The sequence below is a fragment of the Paroedura picta genome, chromosome 2, assembly GCF_049243985.1.
Source record: "Paroedura picta isolate Pp20150507F chromosome 2, Ppicta_v3.0, whole genome shotgun sequence".
Classification (NCBI taxonomy): Eukaryota; Metazoa; Chordata; class Lepidosauria; order Squamata; family Gekkonidae; genus Paroedura; species Paroedura picta.
The window spans coordinates 122,371,956-122,388,391 of record NC_135370.1 but is presented as its reverse complement, the minus strand read 5'-3'; the positions used below and the strand labels follow the sequence as shown (position 1 = coordinate 122,388,391).

The 16,436-nt window shown below is 44.6% G+C and overlaps 1 protein-coding gene across 1 annotated transcript in view; it reads right to left on the bottom strand.

Moving 5' to 3' along the window:
• Positions 1 to 16,429, bottom strand: part of LARGE2 (LARGE xylosyl- and glucuronyltransferase 2) — a 60,763-nt gene extending 44,334 nt beyond the window's left edge. Inside the window, exon 1 of the mRNA XM_077322299.1 lies at positions 15,673 to 16,429. The gene's annotated coding sequence lies outside the window, so the exon portion shown is untranslated. The remainder of the gene's footprint in view (positions 1 to 15,672) is intronic.
• Positions 16,430 to 16,436: the final 7 nt, after the last annotated feature.

The window sequence follows — 16,436 nt, the reverse complement described above, 5'->3', positions numbered from 1 at the left end:
CTATATCGTTGTACTTGAAGTTTAAACCCATTACTGCGTGTCCTCTCCTCTGCAGCCAACAGAAACAGCATCCTGCCCTCCTCCAAGTGACAACCTTTCAAATACTTAAAGAGGGCTATCATGTCCCCTCTCAATCTCCTTTTCTCCAGGCTGAACATTCCCAAGTCCCTCAACCTATCTTCATAGGGCTTGGTCCCTTGGCCCCAGATCATCTTCCTCACTCTCCTCTGTACCCTTTCAATTTTATCTACGTCCTTCTTGAAGTGAGGCCTCCAGAACTGCACACATTACTCCAGGTGTGATCTGACCAGTGCCGTATACAATGGGACTATGACATCTTATGATTTTGATGTGATGCCCCTGTTGATACAGCCCAAAATGGCATTCACCTTTTTTACCGCTGCATCACACTGCCTGCTCATGTTTAGTTTACAATCCACAAGTACCCCAAGGTCTCGTTCACACACAGTGATCTCCTGGAGGAGATCTGAGCCCTGTTGGAGCTAGCACAGTTCAGCCGGGCCCGTAAAAACGGAGCTCTTCCACCAAGCTTTAGGTTGGGGCCAGTGAACTAGTAACATCTCCTGGGCCCCCTCTAGAACTCCCATCATCAATGCCTGAGAACATCTAGAAAGAGTCGGTGTTAAAGTCCAGACAGCTACTAATTATGGTTTTAAATGTTTTTAATAAATGTTTATAATGTAGATCAGTGGTCCCCAACCCACAGGCCGCGGCCCGGTGCGATGGCCTTGGCGCCGGGCCGCGGCTCCTTCTTCCCTCCCCCCCAAGCGAGAAGCTCGCCAGGCCGCAAGCAAATCGGCCGCCAAAGCGGCCGATTAGCTCGCGGCCCGGAGGGGCCGGGAGGGGGAGCCGCGGTCGCCGGTATGGCGGCAGCGCAAACGTGCATGCGTGGACTGCCGCGCACGCACGCTTGTGCCACTGCTGGGCTCAAATGTGCGTGGGCGGCAGTCCGTGCATGCGTGTTTGCGCTGGGGCTGCCGCGCGTGCGCGGGCCCCGGGCCGCCCTCTCCCCCCACTCCGGAGCAGCGGTCCGCAGCGGCCGAAAGCTTGCGGACTGCTGATGTAGATTACAGGAAGAGTTGGTTCTTATACACCGCTTTCCTCTACCTGAAGGAGGCTCAAAGCAGCTTACAGTTGCCTTCCCTTTCCTCTCCCCACAACAGACAAGGTGGGTGAAGCTGAGAGAGCCCTGATATCACTGCTCTGTATTGTATTTTGTGTTCAACTGTGCCCTGAGCCATTCTAGGAGAGTGGTATGCAAATTCATAAATAAAATAAATAACGGTGTGTGGGGGGGTTGGTGACAGTAATAACTGCTACTGGGGAGAGGTGGGGATGGGAGGGTGAGTAAGGGGTCAGTGTGGGGGGTTGAGGGTGGGTGGGGAGGGGGATTTTTATTGTTTTGTTATGTATATTGACTTTGCTGTGAGCTGCCATGAACCAGCTGTTCTGGGAATAAATGCTATTTGCATTCCAAGCATGTCATCTAAACTGGAAGACTAATGTGCTACTGAATAAACTTGCAGGTAGGTAGCCTGGTCTATCATATGAGTATTAGGCATGAGTACCCAGCTGTCACTTACTCATTATTTCTGTGGCGAACTATGTGAATCTTACTTACACAAAAACAATGAGGGCAGGATATGGACAATTGCAAGTAGCTGCAGGTACACTGTCTGGTTGACCAAAGCATTTAGAAACAGGGCCTTCTCTAGCATGCTGTATCCCATAAAATGGGAAGTTTGTGCAACTCTGAATGACCAATCACATGAAAAATGAGAAGACAAAATTATGAAATAAGCACGGCTTTTGTCATTATGTTCATGCTACCAAACTATCGAAGTGATTTAGATTTCATTTTGGGCTGAGAGTTCCTGCTGGCCTTTTCCTCAAAAAAGTCATCTTCGGTTTCTGAAAACTGCATTTTAAGGAGGTTTTTCTCCAGACTCCTACATGACATTAGATTTCTTCCATGTAAATTCAGACCAAGGCCTTAACGTTATTTGCAGAAATAATCTGCAGGGGGAGGCAATACCTAACTCCAAAAGTGTTCCACAGCAGAGTTTTCTACCTCATGACTGAGGCAACCCTCTCCTCCAACCCACTTCTAGAGACTTTTAGTGGGCTGCTGCAAGCAAATTTTTGAGATGAAGCATTCTAGAGGGTTTTTAAAATATATACACAAGCAATAAGGCTGTACTGAAACAATTATTCAGAAAGATAACTGGGTAAAGGGTTAGTGACTGTGGTATGTACTATCTTGCATATTTCATAGTGCCCCAGGAAAAAAGGGCAGTTTTGAGTGGTAGACTCTCTGGCATCATATCCCTGTTGAACTCCCTCCCCTTCCCAAACTCCATCCTCCTGAGGCTCCATCCAGAAATCTCTAGGAAATTCCCAACCAGATTTGGCAACCCTCTCTAAATAACAATGGACAGGAAAATACACACATGCTGTATATATAAATGATGGGGACATTACACAACTGCATAGTTCATATTTTTCATAGAAAAGCACTTGGTTAGAGATACAATAAATCAGATCTTTCTGACTCTACAGATAAGGAATTTAAGTATATCCATACCAGGCAAAAGACAGCAGTGGGGGGAAATGAAGAGTTTAAAATGCCCAAGATTTTATGAGGCCATCAAAGATGCTTTGACTATTACAGAAGAAAAAAAGAAGATAAAGAATTAATTTAAGATGTGCACAGAAGACAAAGTCGTACACAGTAAAAATTAGTTCTGTCTACTTTCTTCTTCTTCATCATCATCATCTATTCCCTCTTAATAAAACAGTAAGGGGTGTTGGGGTGGGCTGTGTCTGTGATCAAAACTCCCGGATTGGCCTTTTGGCCCCGGACTGACAAGCAGAGGGGCCAATTGGGCCCTCACCAGGACCAGAGTTCCAGGGCAATCTGGAGACATGGCTGCCAGTCTGCTCCTGACCACCGCAGGGAGAGGAGGTCAGAAGGGCTGCCAGGGGGATGAGAACAGAGGCTGCGCCAGTCCTTTTCGCCCCAAGGCTGTCCTAACTGTCAAGTCCAACTGCAAATTGCCTCAGAACCCTGACAGAGCTGTCAGGAGGCTGGTCAGTGAGACAACTCCTCCCCTTCCTCTTCCCACTGCTTCTTGGATACAACGGGCTTTTCCCCTAGTCTTTAAACAGCCCCGTGGCGCGGAGCGCCACAGACTGAATAAAGCAGTAAGGGCACTGTGGGAGGAGTTAGGGCGGGCCCTGTCCGGGATAAAAACTCAGAGGGGCCAATCAGGGGCCGCGAAGCAGCTCCTGATTGGCCCCTCCAAGTGTCCATCCCGCCCGAAGCAGGCAATGGGGAGCCGCGCTTTGCGCGGCTCCCCAGTGCCTGCTTCACCTGCACAGCCACAGGTGAGCAGTCGGCCGTGCCGCCTTCTCCCGGGCGCCGGAGCGGCCTCACGGCGTTGTAGACGCCGCGAGGCCGCTCCGCCGGCCGGGAGAAGGCTTGGGAGAGCCTCAGGGGGCGGGTGGGCCTGGCCGCCTTCTCTCGGCCGGCGGAGCGGGCTTGGAAGAGCCAGGGGCTCCCTTGCCTAGGGCCCGCTGTATTCAGAACACAGCGGGCTTGAATACTAGTATATAATAATTTGCATATCTGCATTGATGCTGCATTCTTTGTCTTAAAGCCGGAAAGTCTGCTTAGCAGTAAGACTTTATGCTAGTTTTCAAAACATGCTTACTGAACCCAGTACATTCTTCAAACTACATCTATTCAAGTGGATCCATAGTTATAAAGTTTTAGAAAGCTTACACAGTGAAGATTTAACAGGGAGGTGCCAGAGTTAATCCTGGTAGAGATCAGGCACAGAGCAAAAGGGAATAGACATTTTGCAGAGAAAAACTCATTAACACCATGATAGTTATTCAACTCAGAATCATGTTCTAGCTAGAAAATGTTCAAATGCAGGATTATCCTTAAGTGTGTTTCAAGCCATTCCAATAAATACCTTTCCCAAGTATGCAACCACTACATGTAATTACGAGATTTTCTAATGGAAGTCTTAATTATCAATTCGTTGAATCTCCTGTACCGCTCACTTTGTCTTATGGCTGATGAATGAATACCACCTCACGGCCTGACTGAATAAGAGAAGATGACAAAATATGTCAAGACTTCACTGGTTACGTTTTAGCGTTAGAAGCCAAACAATTGCACTGTTCTCCTGGAAAATGTTGGAACAGCAAAACTGTCCTCACCAGCTTTGCCAGGTTTATTTGATGTACTGGACATTCAACAGGAGCAGAAAAGCAGCAAAGCTGGTGATCACTCTGGAATATTAAAAAAGGATTGCGGGAGCTAATCCAAAATGGCTACTACAAAGAGGTTTCAAGCAAAGAATCTTCCTATGATGGAGGCAGCAGATGTTTCAGAATTGGGACTGCTTGCAAGAGTAAAAGCAACGCCTCCTAGACTCTTCTTAAACTATTCCTGCACCAAAGAGGCAAAGGAAAGCCAAGATCAGCTTGTTCCTTTAGAAAAGGAGCACTGTTTTCAGTTGCCACATGAACAGGAACATTTGCTCTCTGTGAAAGCACAAGGAGATGTTTCCAGGCTTTAATCATACAAAAACCTGTGTCTGTGGCCAAGCCTAGACCGTAAGTCAGTGATACACCGATGAACTCAATGTTTTGCTATCTAGTCAGCTGGCAGGAAACAACCCAACAAGATCTCTCTCCCCTGCTTCAATCAAGACAAGATTAATATTATTCTCCAAAACTCAAGATGAGAATGTAAGTTCTGCAGGAACAAAAATTGTATGCGTATGAATGTGTATAAACATTTCGCCATCAGGTCGCAACCAACATATGGTGACCCACTGGGGGGTTTTCAGAGCAAGAGATGTTCAGAGAGGGTTTGTCTCTGCCTGCCTCTGCATTGTGCCCCTGTAGATAAAGCTGGTCTTCTGCTGCCTGCCTGCCCAATTTTATTTGCAATGCCTATAAAATAAAGCAATTTCTAGAGGTTTGACAGATGTCAGGTGATGCCTCTAGAAATTATTTCATTTTATAGACATTGCACAATCAAAGTAAGGCAGTCAGCCAGACAGCAGAAGATCGGCTTTACACAGCCACGTCATAACACATGGCATGAAGCATTAAAACAGATTGATGCCGTCATTATTTGGACCCCCCCCCCAATAAAATAAACATAACATTTCCAAGCTGTAAGGGACAGATTTAGACTAAGCCAAAATCCTGGATCTACACTGCTTTTTATGGATCACCAGTGATACACTGTCTATTCAGAGAATTTTGTAATATTGCCAGCTGGTGTCCACTGTCAATAAGCATGCATGAGTCAGGACCGAATTGCAAGCAATGCCTTTCATTGGAGTCCTTTAATGGTTACTGTAGACTAATAAATGGAGCACATCCCATCAAGTTGTACTCTGGGAGAGAAGGGCCAGTGCAATTATTGTACTTGTTATCTGTCGATGGACGGCAAACCTGTAAACAAAGCCTATTGTCTGCTTTATCTTTTGTCAAGTGCCTGGGCCCCTATAGGGAATCAATACTTTTATAAATGATTATGCTGTTATCTAAATCAGCACGACGTCCGGGCATCTGGATTCTAACTTCAAGAATAGTTTCAACTTGCCTCTATGTTAGCAGCAGAATTGGGAAGTTTATCCAACTGGCTTCACTTCTTACAAAATGTCAAAGCTTGATTCGGCTCTCCCTCTCTGGGCAAAGTCTACAGTGATCAAGCACAGATGATATCCATTTCCAGATACTATTGGGAGATGCAAGCCAAAGTCACATTTTAAAAAGCTGTCAACTCACCATCATTTATTGGGAAACCAACTTTTTTGGTAATGCAGGTTCCCTTTGAAGTGAACAAACATACAATGCTACCAGAAGTACATGTTGAAAGACAAACAAGGAATATTCAACCCGAAAGCTAACTTGTAATGCTAACATGTGTGGGTTTTCAGGGTAGGAGGTTATATTTATATTAATTTTTCTCCAGCCATTTGCCTGGTTTATCCCTGTGGAGGTCTGAATCTAGAAATAAAGTTACCTAGAGCTCAGGGAGGGAACTTCCAGGGCAGAAGCAGTAGGTGCAGCAGGTTTAAACTCCCCTATCTCCTACCCACCAATTTTCTATTTATACTCCCCCCCCTGATTTCTTTATATTGTCTAAGAAAACATGGGGTTGGGAACATTTGTTTCCCAAGACTGAATGTAGTTCTGTCCTCAGGGGGACCCTCTTCTTTGCAGAGCTTAGAAAAATAATAATATCAATCAACAGGGGCATTAACATTTTAGAAAGGAAGCAGGCCAGATTTGAGCTAATATCTGCCAATATGGACAAAGTATTACAAAAGTTATTGAACACATTTCTATGCCAACCCCCCCCTCCCATGTCAAAGAATAGAGACCCTGCTCTCCAGTTCCAATGCTGTGCCAAAGGATGGTGTTACATAAGGGATGCCAGAGTACAAGTGGGACCTGGGGATCCCCTGGAATTTCATCTCAAGCATACAAAGATCAGTCTCCCTAGAGAAAAGGGATGCTTGGGATGATGGATTACGTGGCATTGTACCCCACTGAGGTGCCTGCCTCCCCAGATCTCCAGGAGTTCCCCAACGCAATCTCCCTTGGTGGCCAGGGGGACCTGGCAACCCTAATGTTACACGGTTCCTAATAAGCCCTGGGTTCATGTACTCTCTCTTTTCCCTAGAGCTGCTATTTTATTGTTTCTTCTGCTCATGTTATGTGACAAACTACAGTTTGCTGTTTATTTTGAACTGGCAAGCCATGGGTTGTGCTTGCCCTCCAGTCCAGAATTGGCAACCACAGTGTGATTCTATTCCAATTTGATGGACAAGTATAAATCACAATGTGGTTAAGATGCAGCCACAAACTATTGAAAGGGACATGTTTGCAACTAACCCGAGGATCAACCAACAAAGGCCATGGGTAGTCCCAAACTCACTCTTGCAATATTAGGGTTGTCAGCTCCAGGTTGGGAAATACCTGGAGATTTTGGGGGGTGGAGCTTGGGGAGGGGAGGAACCTGGGCAAGGTATGTAGTTCATAGAGTCCACTCTCCAATGCAGACATTTTCTCCAGGATAAATTATTGCTGTTGTCTGGAGATTAGCTGTAATTCTGAGAGATCTTACAGCCCCACCTGGAGGTTAACAACCCTATTATATATCAACTAGTAATCAAGCCCGCTGTATGATTAATACAGCGGGCGCTAGGGACTTACTGTGGGTGGGGGCTCCGTCGGGCAGCGGGTCCTCCCCCGGGCGGCGGGCTTTCAGCGGCGGTGGCGGCAGTCTGAGGCGGGGGGGCTGCCCCGGGCGGCGGTCTGTCTGAGGCGGCGTCCTGATGGGGCGGGGGCTGCCCTGGGTGGCGGTCTTGTGGCGGCGGCGGCCTGATGCAGCGAGAGGCACTTTGCGCCTCTCGCCGCGTCAGGCCGCCGGGCAGGGAGCCCCCGGCAGCCGCGCGGAGCGCGACTGCCGGGGGCTCCCTCGGGTGGCGGCCTGACGCGGCGAGAGGCCGGGAGCAACTGCGAGCCGCGCTGCATGCGGCTCGCAGTTGCTGGGGCTGGGAATCGGAGGGACCAATCGGCAGGCGCGAAGCGCCTGCCGATTGGTCCCTCCGATTGTCTGTCCTGAGGAAGGGTCCAATCCGAACCCTTCCTCATCACGGACAAATCCCACCTTAGAAGCCCTTAACCATTTATTTAGTCCATGGCGCCCGCGGCGCCACGGGCGGTTTAAAGATAGAGCTTGTCCTATACCATAATCTTATCTAACTCCATTTAAACATAGGTTTGCGGGCAATTATGATGTACTAAAGAGCATTCATTGGACTGCAGATACATCTTGACCACAGGGAGTTCTGTCACACACAGATTAATGCAAAATATTAACCTCTCTGCTTTACTCCCAATAATCACATAAATAAGTAGCAGAAGATTGTTCAGGAAACTTCAGCTTTTACTACTTGGCTGGGCATTAACAATAAACAAGTTCTGGAATAGGCTCACAACTTCTGCCCTGCCATATTTGGAAGGTTCCAAAACCCTCCCCAGCACACCTGGAAAGTGTGAGAGCATTAAAAACAACTGAAGAGTGGTTCTCCACGCACCGCATGTTTTGCTTTGAGTTTTCTTCACTGGCCCCATTGGGATATTTTCAAGAAACAAATTTTAATCTGCCTTTCTCTTAGGAACTAGCTAATAAATAACAGGATGCCAAGATCTAAACCTTTCATCTTTTGCCAAATTTAGATAACATTTTAAGGTCACACTAGTTTAATATTCTGAGACACAATCGAACAAAGCTACTGAGAAAAACGTAATGGAAAAACAGGACGTAACTGTAAATAACAGGGGAAACTTTAATTATGGAAAACTAGGAATGGGTACCCTCCCTCTCAAGTCATTTCATTCACAATCTGTCAGCAGTCAGTGGTCACACTCCCCTGTCCTTGTGATGGCCAGAAATGTCATTGGAGCCCAGGGCAAACACAGATATTCTTGAACAATATATCAGAACATTGCTTTTTAAAACCCCAGTAAGTTTCTGCCAACTGCCAAGAGGCCTAAGATAGCACAAGATGTGATAGGTCTGCTGCATTCTATTTATTTCTGTACGCTGAGGCCCATGCAGTGTATGTATCTAAAATGGATCTTCTTCTTTAGGTATGAAGGTTCATGTTGTCCATATGTTCTTACATTCATGGGGAATGAAATTAATACACTTTTTGGAAAGGGTTGTGATTTGATTTTAAAATAGGATACAGATGCATGGTAGATAATTGCAGTCATTAATTAGGCACATGAGATTTTCTCTCTCCCCCGGCCATGACCCCTGATCACAAAGCAATCAATGTTAAGGAGCATTACCACAAATCAATTTTTGAAATCCTAGCTTCCGTGTTATAAGAATGTTGCTTGCTCAGACCAAAAGTCCAACTAGTCTATCATCCTGTCACCAACAGTGGACAGCCAGATACTTCAGGGAAACCCAGAAATAACATTTGTTTTATCTGCAGATTCCAGCTATTCAGAAGATACTGCCTCTAGGCATGGAGGTTCCATGGAGCCATCATGAATATCAGCTATTGATAGACATACCTGGTGGTGGGGGTGGCAAGCGCCATCAAGTCATAGCCTACTTGCGAGAACTCAGGTGGGTCTAAGGCAAGGGATGTACAGAGGTGGTTTATCTTTGCCTGCTTCTGCCTAGCAACCCTGGACTTTCTTGGTGGCCTCCCGTCCAAGTACTAACCAAGGCTGATCCTGCCTAGCTTTGGACTGGACTATCCAGGACAAGACAGACTTTCCTTAAACTATATTATCCTTTCATCTCTGACCTACAACTATGAACTTAAAGGCCATGGGCCTAATCCTGCAAACTATGTGTCACCTGCAGACTTGGCTTTCTGATTTAGACAGCTGGTTATCTCGTTACTTAGGAAATTTCCCTAAAGACCTTTGTCATAGATTCACATACATGCCCAAGTTGCATTCAGTTTCTGTCCTGCAGTGATCCTCATCATTTCCATTACTTTTTCGACTCGGGCATCTCTCACTAACCACGCAGTTCCTTTTCCTCACAAATGCTCAGGTATTTTTACATAAATGAACTTGCTTGCACTTGCTCTGCATTGCTTCTACTTGAGGACAGTTTTTTGCCTCACCTCACAACATTTCAAGCATTCCCAGCATAGTTAGCACTGCTGGGTGATTGGAAGTAATAAAAAACAAACAGGGAGGGGGACAGAGTTTGGAAATCCCACTCCAAAACCTTTCCCTCCTAGCATTCTGTTCTCAGAAGACCGAAGGAGTGTATTTCTCTTCCTTCCTGTCCCTTTAACAGACATCCAGCTTTTCTCAATATTCAGTCCTCAACAGGCTTTTAAAATCTCTCATTTACAAATCATGTTGTTGTTGTTGCTAGTTGCGAAGTCATGTCCGACCCATCATGACTCCATGGACAATGATCCTCCAGGCCTTCCTGTCCTCTACCATTCCCCAAAGTCCATTTAAGTTTTCACCTACTGCTTCAGTGACTCCATCCAGCCACCTCGTTCTCTGTCGTCCCCTTCTTCTTTTGCCCTCAATTGCTCCCAGCATTAGGCTCTTCTCCAGGGAGTCCTTCCTTCTCATGTGGTGGCCAAAGTACAAATCATATTGTCCTGCATATTCCTCAGACATACCTGGGTGGCTTGGTTTGGCTGCTTTAATCACCAGCACTGGACCAACCAGCAGTAGAATTATCCTAAACCCTTTGATAATACTATAAATTAGATAGGAGCACGATTTATTCCTACTCAAACATAATCCTTTTGTCAGGGTTGAGCCCAGTGACTTTTTGGCAAGGGTCAACATTGGTCAACATTATTACACAGTCCTCACCTGCACAAAGATCCAGTCAGACTTTCCCACTGCCTAGCAGATGCACTTTCTGAAGAAAGTGGATCGATTTTCAGAGGAATAAAAGAAATTCAGACTGTTTTGTGAGATATTTTCTGTTTTGCCTTTGTGCTCTGCTTCACAAAGGGATAGAAGCAAGTCACCTTGACAATAAGCCGTATGCAGAAAATAAGCACTAAACAATGCCACACACAACTCATCTTCCTCGAGCTGTTCAACTGCCAGGAGCTGAGATAGATTTCTGGCTACCAGGATTGCCTGTGTTTTCATGATAGCTATAGCAAGTGGTATGAGAAGAACCTGTCTCTGCTCAGGCTTGCTTTGGATAACTTGTCTCTGGCAGTCTCCATCTGTATGCTGGAAGAAATCACTCAGCTCCCAGGATTGTCCAACCCAAAGAAGATAAAAATAGAAGTTGTTCCAACTGTTGTTGCAAGATTCCACTGAAGGTAGACTGAGAGATTGTTACAATGATGAAAAATTCTGGTTTTATTTGATTTCCAAATCATCTTTCTCCCCATGGGAGCCAAAGCAGTAAACAAAAATTTAAAAATTAAGTCACAAACAAAAGATTCTTTCAACTCAAGTACACACAGAGAGAGGGAATGCCCTTCAAATGCCTTTTAAAACAGGTGTTCTGTACCACCTCCTTCCTAATTGCCTCTGGCATGCTGTTCTACAATGCAGGGGCAGCTATAGAAAAAATGCATGCTTGAGGCAGTTTTCATGGAGGCTGAACAGCACCCCTTAGAGAACAGATTTTGCTGCAAGTGCTCACATGGTGGGTCCCAGGGGGGTGAAAGGCTTTAAAGAGCATTGAACTGAACCCAGAAACTGCCAGTTGAGAAATTTCACAAGAGGCATAATATGAGCAAAGATGCCAGTCCCAATTAACAGTTGTGCAACCATTTTTGAACCAGTTGCAATTTCTGAGTTGTTGTCTGGGTGGCATGTGTACAGACCAGTCTCAAGGTTACTGTAACACAACTAGATTGGCTGAGTTCAAAAGGGGAGATAGCTTTTGGGTGAAGGCATAGCATTTAGGCTGTCCTTTAGTAGAAGGGCTGAATCTAACAAGGCTCCTAAGCTCTGAACTGATTCTGATCTCTGAACTGGATCTGTCAAAAGAAGGCCACATCCAAAGTAGGAATCCCAACTCCTTTTCGTACTTCAGCCTTATCAATTTGCATCATCACAATCTTATCTGTATGCAACATGAGCATTGACTAGCAACCGAACTCATTGGGACCCTTTCCAAAGGCTGTTCCAGCCAGGAGATGAGGAAAGATGGTTTGGCATTAACTTGCTTTGTGAAGCAACCCTGGTCTTCCTTGGTGGTCTTGTATCCAAGTATGTCCAGAGATCACCCTTCTGAGCTCCCAAGCTCTGATGAGATTGGCCCAAATTGGGCTAATTTAGTCATCTGACCACAGAACCAAGGAAATGGTTTAGCTGAGACATCACAGCTTTCAGAAACTAATAAAAAATGCAGAATAGGCTGTTGTCTAAAATACTGGCAACACTCCAAAGTTCTAGACGAACTTCCGTAAATATGAACCAGTATGGGAATCCTGGGAAGTCCCCAAACAGGAGACTCTGTCTCAAATATTCTGTAAACTAGTTGATGGGGTGCGGGGAGACCTGAGCTATTAAGGTGCTCTCCCTTCAACAGCAACTCGATGCTCCAAATATTGAAAGAAAATGGCAAGATCCACTGTGTCAAAAGCATCAGAAAGATCCAACAGAATCAGAAAGGAAGAAATTCCTCTAATTATCTGCAGGTACAACATCTGCAGGTATAACATACCATTTTACTGTTTCTTCCTTATGGAGTTACTACTATAATCTATATATTATTTGTTACAACTCAGAGTCTTAAAAATAAAGGTGACTGACAGAATGAAAGCTCTGGAGCACTCTGAAAATTAAGGGCACTGCCCTACATAAAGGAGTTGGAAGTAAGTTAGATTTAACTTCAGTGGGACTTAATTCTGTGTGATGCCAGTCTGCACAAGTGCTTGCATAAAACACCCTTCAGTTAAAGGCGGGGCAGGGGTATTGTAATCACTTGGACACCAGGACACATACTAGCAGATAAAAAGTACAGAGACTGAGCTACCACAGGCCAAAAAGAGTTTGTGACACTTCAAACTTGGGGTCTCTTTTGAAGGCAGAAAAGAATTACACAAGTTAAAAAATAAACATAGTTACAAAAATGTAGCTTTATATGTAGCAATAAATAAGCTACAGCAAAATTTTACCCATAATTACACAGAAGTAAATAGGATTACAGCTCAACAGAGATTTAAGTGTCCCTGCACCCCCTAAAACCAGCAGGTTTAATTACATTCTTAGTTTGTAAAATTCCATACTATAATGCAATAGCTCACAGTATAATCCTCTGCTCAGTTACTCCAGTTTAAGGCCATTGAGATCAATTGGCTTAGACTGGCAAAAAAATTATTTTATACTTTGGGCACCTTATTTGCCCTTACCACATATTATTCATCATCAATCTGAAATCTGACATGGAGAACCTAATTGGAGAGAGATATAATCTGGCATTTGGTAAACATAGCATGTTTTTCCAAAAACAGCAACCCCCCCCAAAAAAAAATATTGGCTCTTGTCCAGCTGAAGATGGGAGAGACAGTCTGAACCATAAGAACTGTCACCATCTTCCTTCAACAAAGAAAGCTCTGGAAAATTTAAAATGACAACACTGAGTTAAACAGAAAAGTGAAGGTACTCATTCATCACTCATGCTCCAAAAATAAACAATAGAAACCATAACCACAAACCAGATATTCCCAACTAGGCGTCTGGGGACCCTTGGGGGTCCGCAGGAGTTCCAGAGGGGGTCCACAGCTTTCCCCTTCCTGGCTTAATGGACTCAACCCCAAGCTAGGGAACTGGCTGCTTCCATTGTTCCCCCTCCCGACCATAAGTTCTCTTGTAGTTTCTGTGTCTGGGAGGGGGCAGAACCTGCATACCTACTCCCACCTAAAACTGCCTCCCCCCAGTCCTCCTCAAGACAGCCTCTTAATGCAGTTGGTGATGTCACTTCTGGTGACATAACTTATGGGGATATGGCAGGGAGGCGTAGCCAGCTGACATCACTTCCTGGGCTCCTCAAAGCCTGAAAAAATATGTCATGCCCTCCTCCAGAGTCAAAAGGTTGAAAAAGGCTCCCATAAATCATAAAAACAATACAAAAACAGCTGTTCTTCCCTATGGGCATTCCACATCAATAATTCCCACGTGTAATCAAATTCTTACTATACATTTTTATCACAGTGACATCAAGTTGAGACTAAAATAACTGGAATTAAAAAAGCAAGGAAATGTGTGACTATGAGAAACATAACTTGCAAAAGTGCCTGAAATGTTGGCCTTGTAATTTTGAACCACTGACACAATATAAGTTGGCAGTCTAATTCCATGGTTTTGGAACATAAGTGATTTTTAAAATGCCTAAACCTATCTCTTATCATCAAGTTATTTTTATTTTAGAATGGTCATCAAATGAAGTACTTTGAAAAGGCTGGATAAACGTTATACCCTCTTGTTAATGGGAAGCAGTAGAATGGAGCATGTGTGTGAGTGTGAGTGCAGTGGTTTTAAAGATAAAAGATTGTCATGATCTTTGAGACCAGATCTTCAACAAGGCTACTCTGAAGAAAGCACAATTCAGTCATTTTGATCACTTGTAGCAAACACAAAATGGTGTCTTATGGGGCTTTATAGATGAGCAGATTTATTGCATCATTGGATTCCATGGTCTATAATATCTTCCATCATAAGCAGAAGTAAAGGTTCAATATAAGTGTATATACTGCATGGGGGGATAAGAAAAAATAGTGAAAAGGAGGTAAAAATACTGTTAACTGCAAAACTGTGATATTTCTATGCAAACTTTAGATAAATACAAGAAGAGTACAGTGCTGTCCCTTTTGCTGTCAAGTTTCAAGAGGTTTCAAGGAAACAGAGGTTTGAAGGTAGTTTGCCACTGTCCATGTCTACATTATGACTCTGGCATTCCTTGGAGGCCTCCCATCCAAATTCTAGCCAGGATCAACCTTGTTTAGCTTCTCAGATCCAACAAGATCCATCTAGCTTGAACTGTCCAGGTTAGGGCACTGACAATTTATAAAAGCTGTGAATGGCAAAAAGAAAAAAAAGAAAAAAAACCCGCACACAAAACACAGAGGCAAGAACAGGTGAGATCTGCTCAATGCATTAAACTATAGATAAAAACACTCAATTTGGAGATTTCTTGCTGAAACCTCACTTTAAAATCCCTTTGCTGAAGAATACTGATTTCCAGGTCAGGAGTATAGTGTCCTAGAAGACTGGACTGTTTTGCTACTGATTTCTGCATTTTACTACTCCAGTGCAATTCCTTGCAGAACTGTGCCAATATAAACCTACTGATTTCAATAGGCTTAGAGTACAAGAACTATGTATAAGATTGTATAGCTACTGCCCTATATGTGTTAAACACTGTAATTAAGTAGTCTGTGTTAGCACCAGTTATAACTTGCAAACAGGATGATAAGAGGCCTTAATCAGGGCCTGTGGCATTATTCCCCTGCCCAATAATTATTTTAACATCCAGCCTGATGAGTTATAGAGAATTCAAAAGCTTAGCATATTATTTTATTCCATTGCACTTTTTAAAAAGGTATCACCTGTTTTTTTTTATTGGGCTTTCCTTGTATACTTTTGAGTTTTGTATATCAGTGTCATCAACTGTAACAACTCGTGGTTGTTTAACCCATTACTTAAAATTCCCCCCATTCACATACATGCACACTCTACTGAATAGAATATGTTTATTTGAAATATTTATCTACATAGCAGTGCACAATAACAAGAATTCTGAAAAGAATAAAACATGATAAAAATAAACTACAATAAAATAATTGACAATAGCATTAGCCAAAACAAGGAATCATTTATTTACTTACTTCATTTATAATCCACCTTTCAGTCAGAGACTCAAGGCAGATTAAAAACAATATGAATTTGGTGAAGTGGCCTTTGAAATACGGTTCAACAAATTTCTTGTCTTTCAGATGCCACAGTACTCAAATTTTGTTATTAGAGAAAGCCAAGTATTTCTTTCCCATCAGACCTCATATGCGGTGTTTGCTCTATCCATTCGAATAACCCTGATCCTCTACCAGAAATCTATTTGAAGCAGGACCATCTCAGTACCTGTGGGCTGAACCATGGACCGTGGGAAGATGATATTCTCTGTGAAATAGGGTCAGTCTTCCTTAAGGATCCTCGGCCTCATCTCACCTCCACCTAGAAGACCAGGAGAGAAGCCCCCAAAAGGTTTAACTTTTGCTGTTTCTCTTTTAAATAAATTAATCACCGGACTCGGGAATGGAACTGTGATTTTCAGTCCGATTCTAAGCAAATTTAGACTTGACTTCGACTGGGAGGTCAATACAGCCAAGCCTGCAGCCGCAGATAACCTAAACCCACGACGCGGTGGGCGCAGCAGGAGAGGAAAGGCGATTCCCTAACGTCTGCAGACGTCGGACTGGCTTGGGAATACTGCAAGTTATAACTGGCGCTAACACAGACGACTTAATTACAAGGGAGCTGTTGCAGCTCGTAGCAAGCGAGGCTACTTTCCGGACTACCTTTCCTAATTTAACGCAGGGCGCCACCCAACGGCGCTCCGTTTGCGGCAGCAAGACTGTTCCGGAAAGGTAGGCCAGGGAGGCAGCCTTCTTTTCAGGGCCTAGAGGTCCAGGTCATGCAGACGGAGGGCCACCCTTCCCACCCCCCGCATTCTCGTTCGCCAGGTCAAGACCGCCGCCTCGGCAGGCCACCACAAGGGGAGTCCGGAGCCACTGGCCGCCACCAGCCCCCGAGGGGCGCGCGGAGCTCCGCAGGGGCCGCCAGCGAGGAAAGCGCCCGCCCCCGCGCGCTCTACTCACGCCCGCCTCTCCGCTCGCCCGAACCTC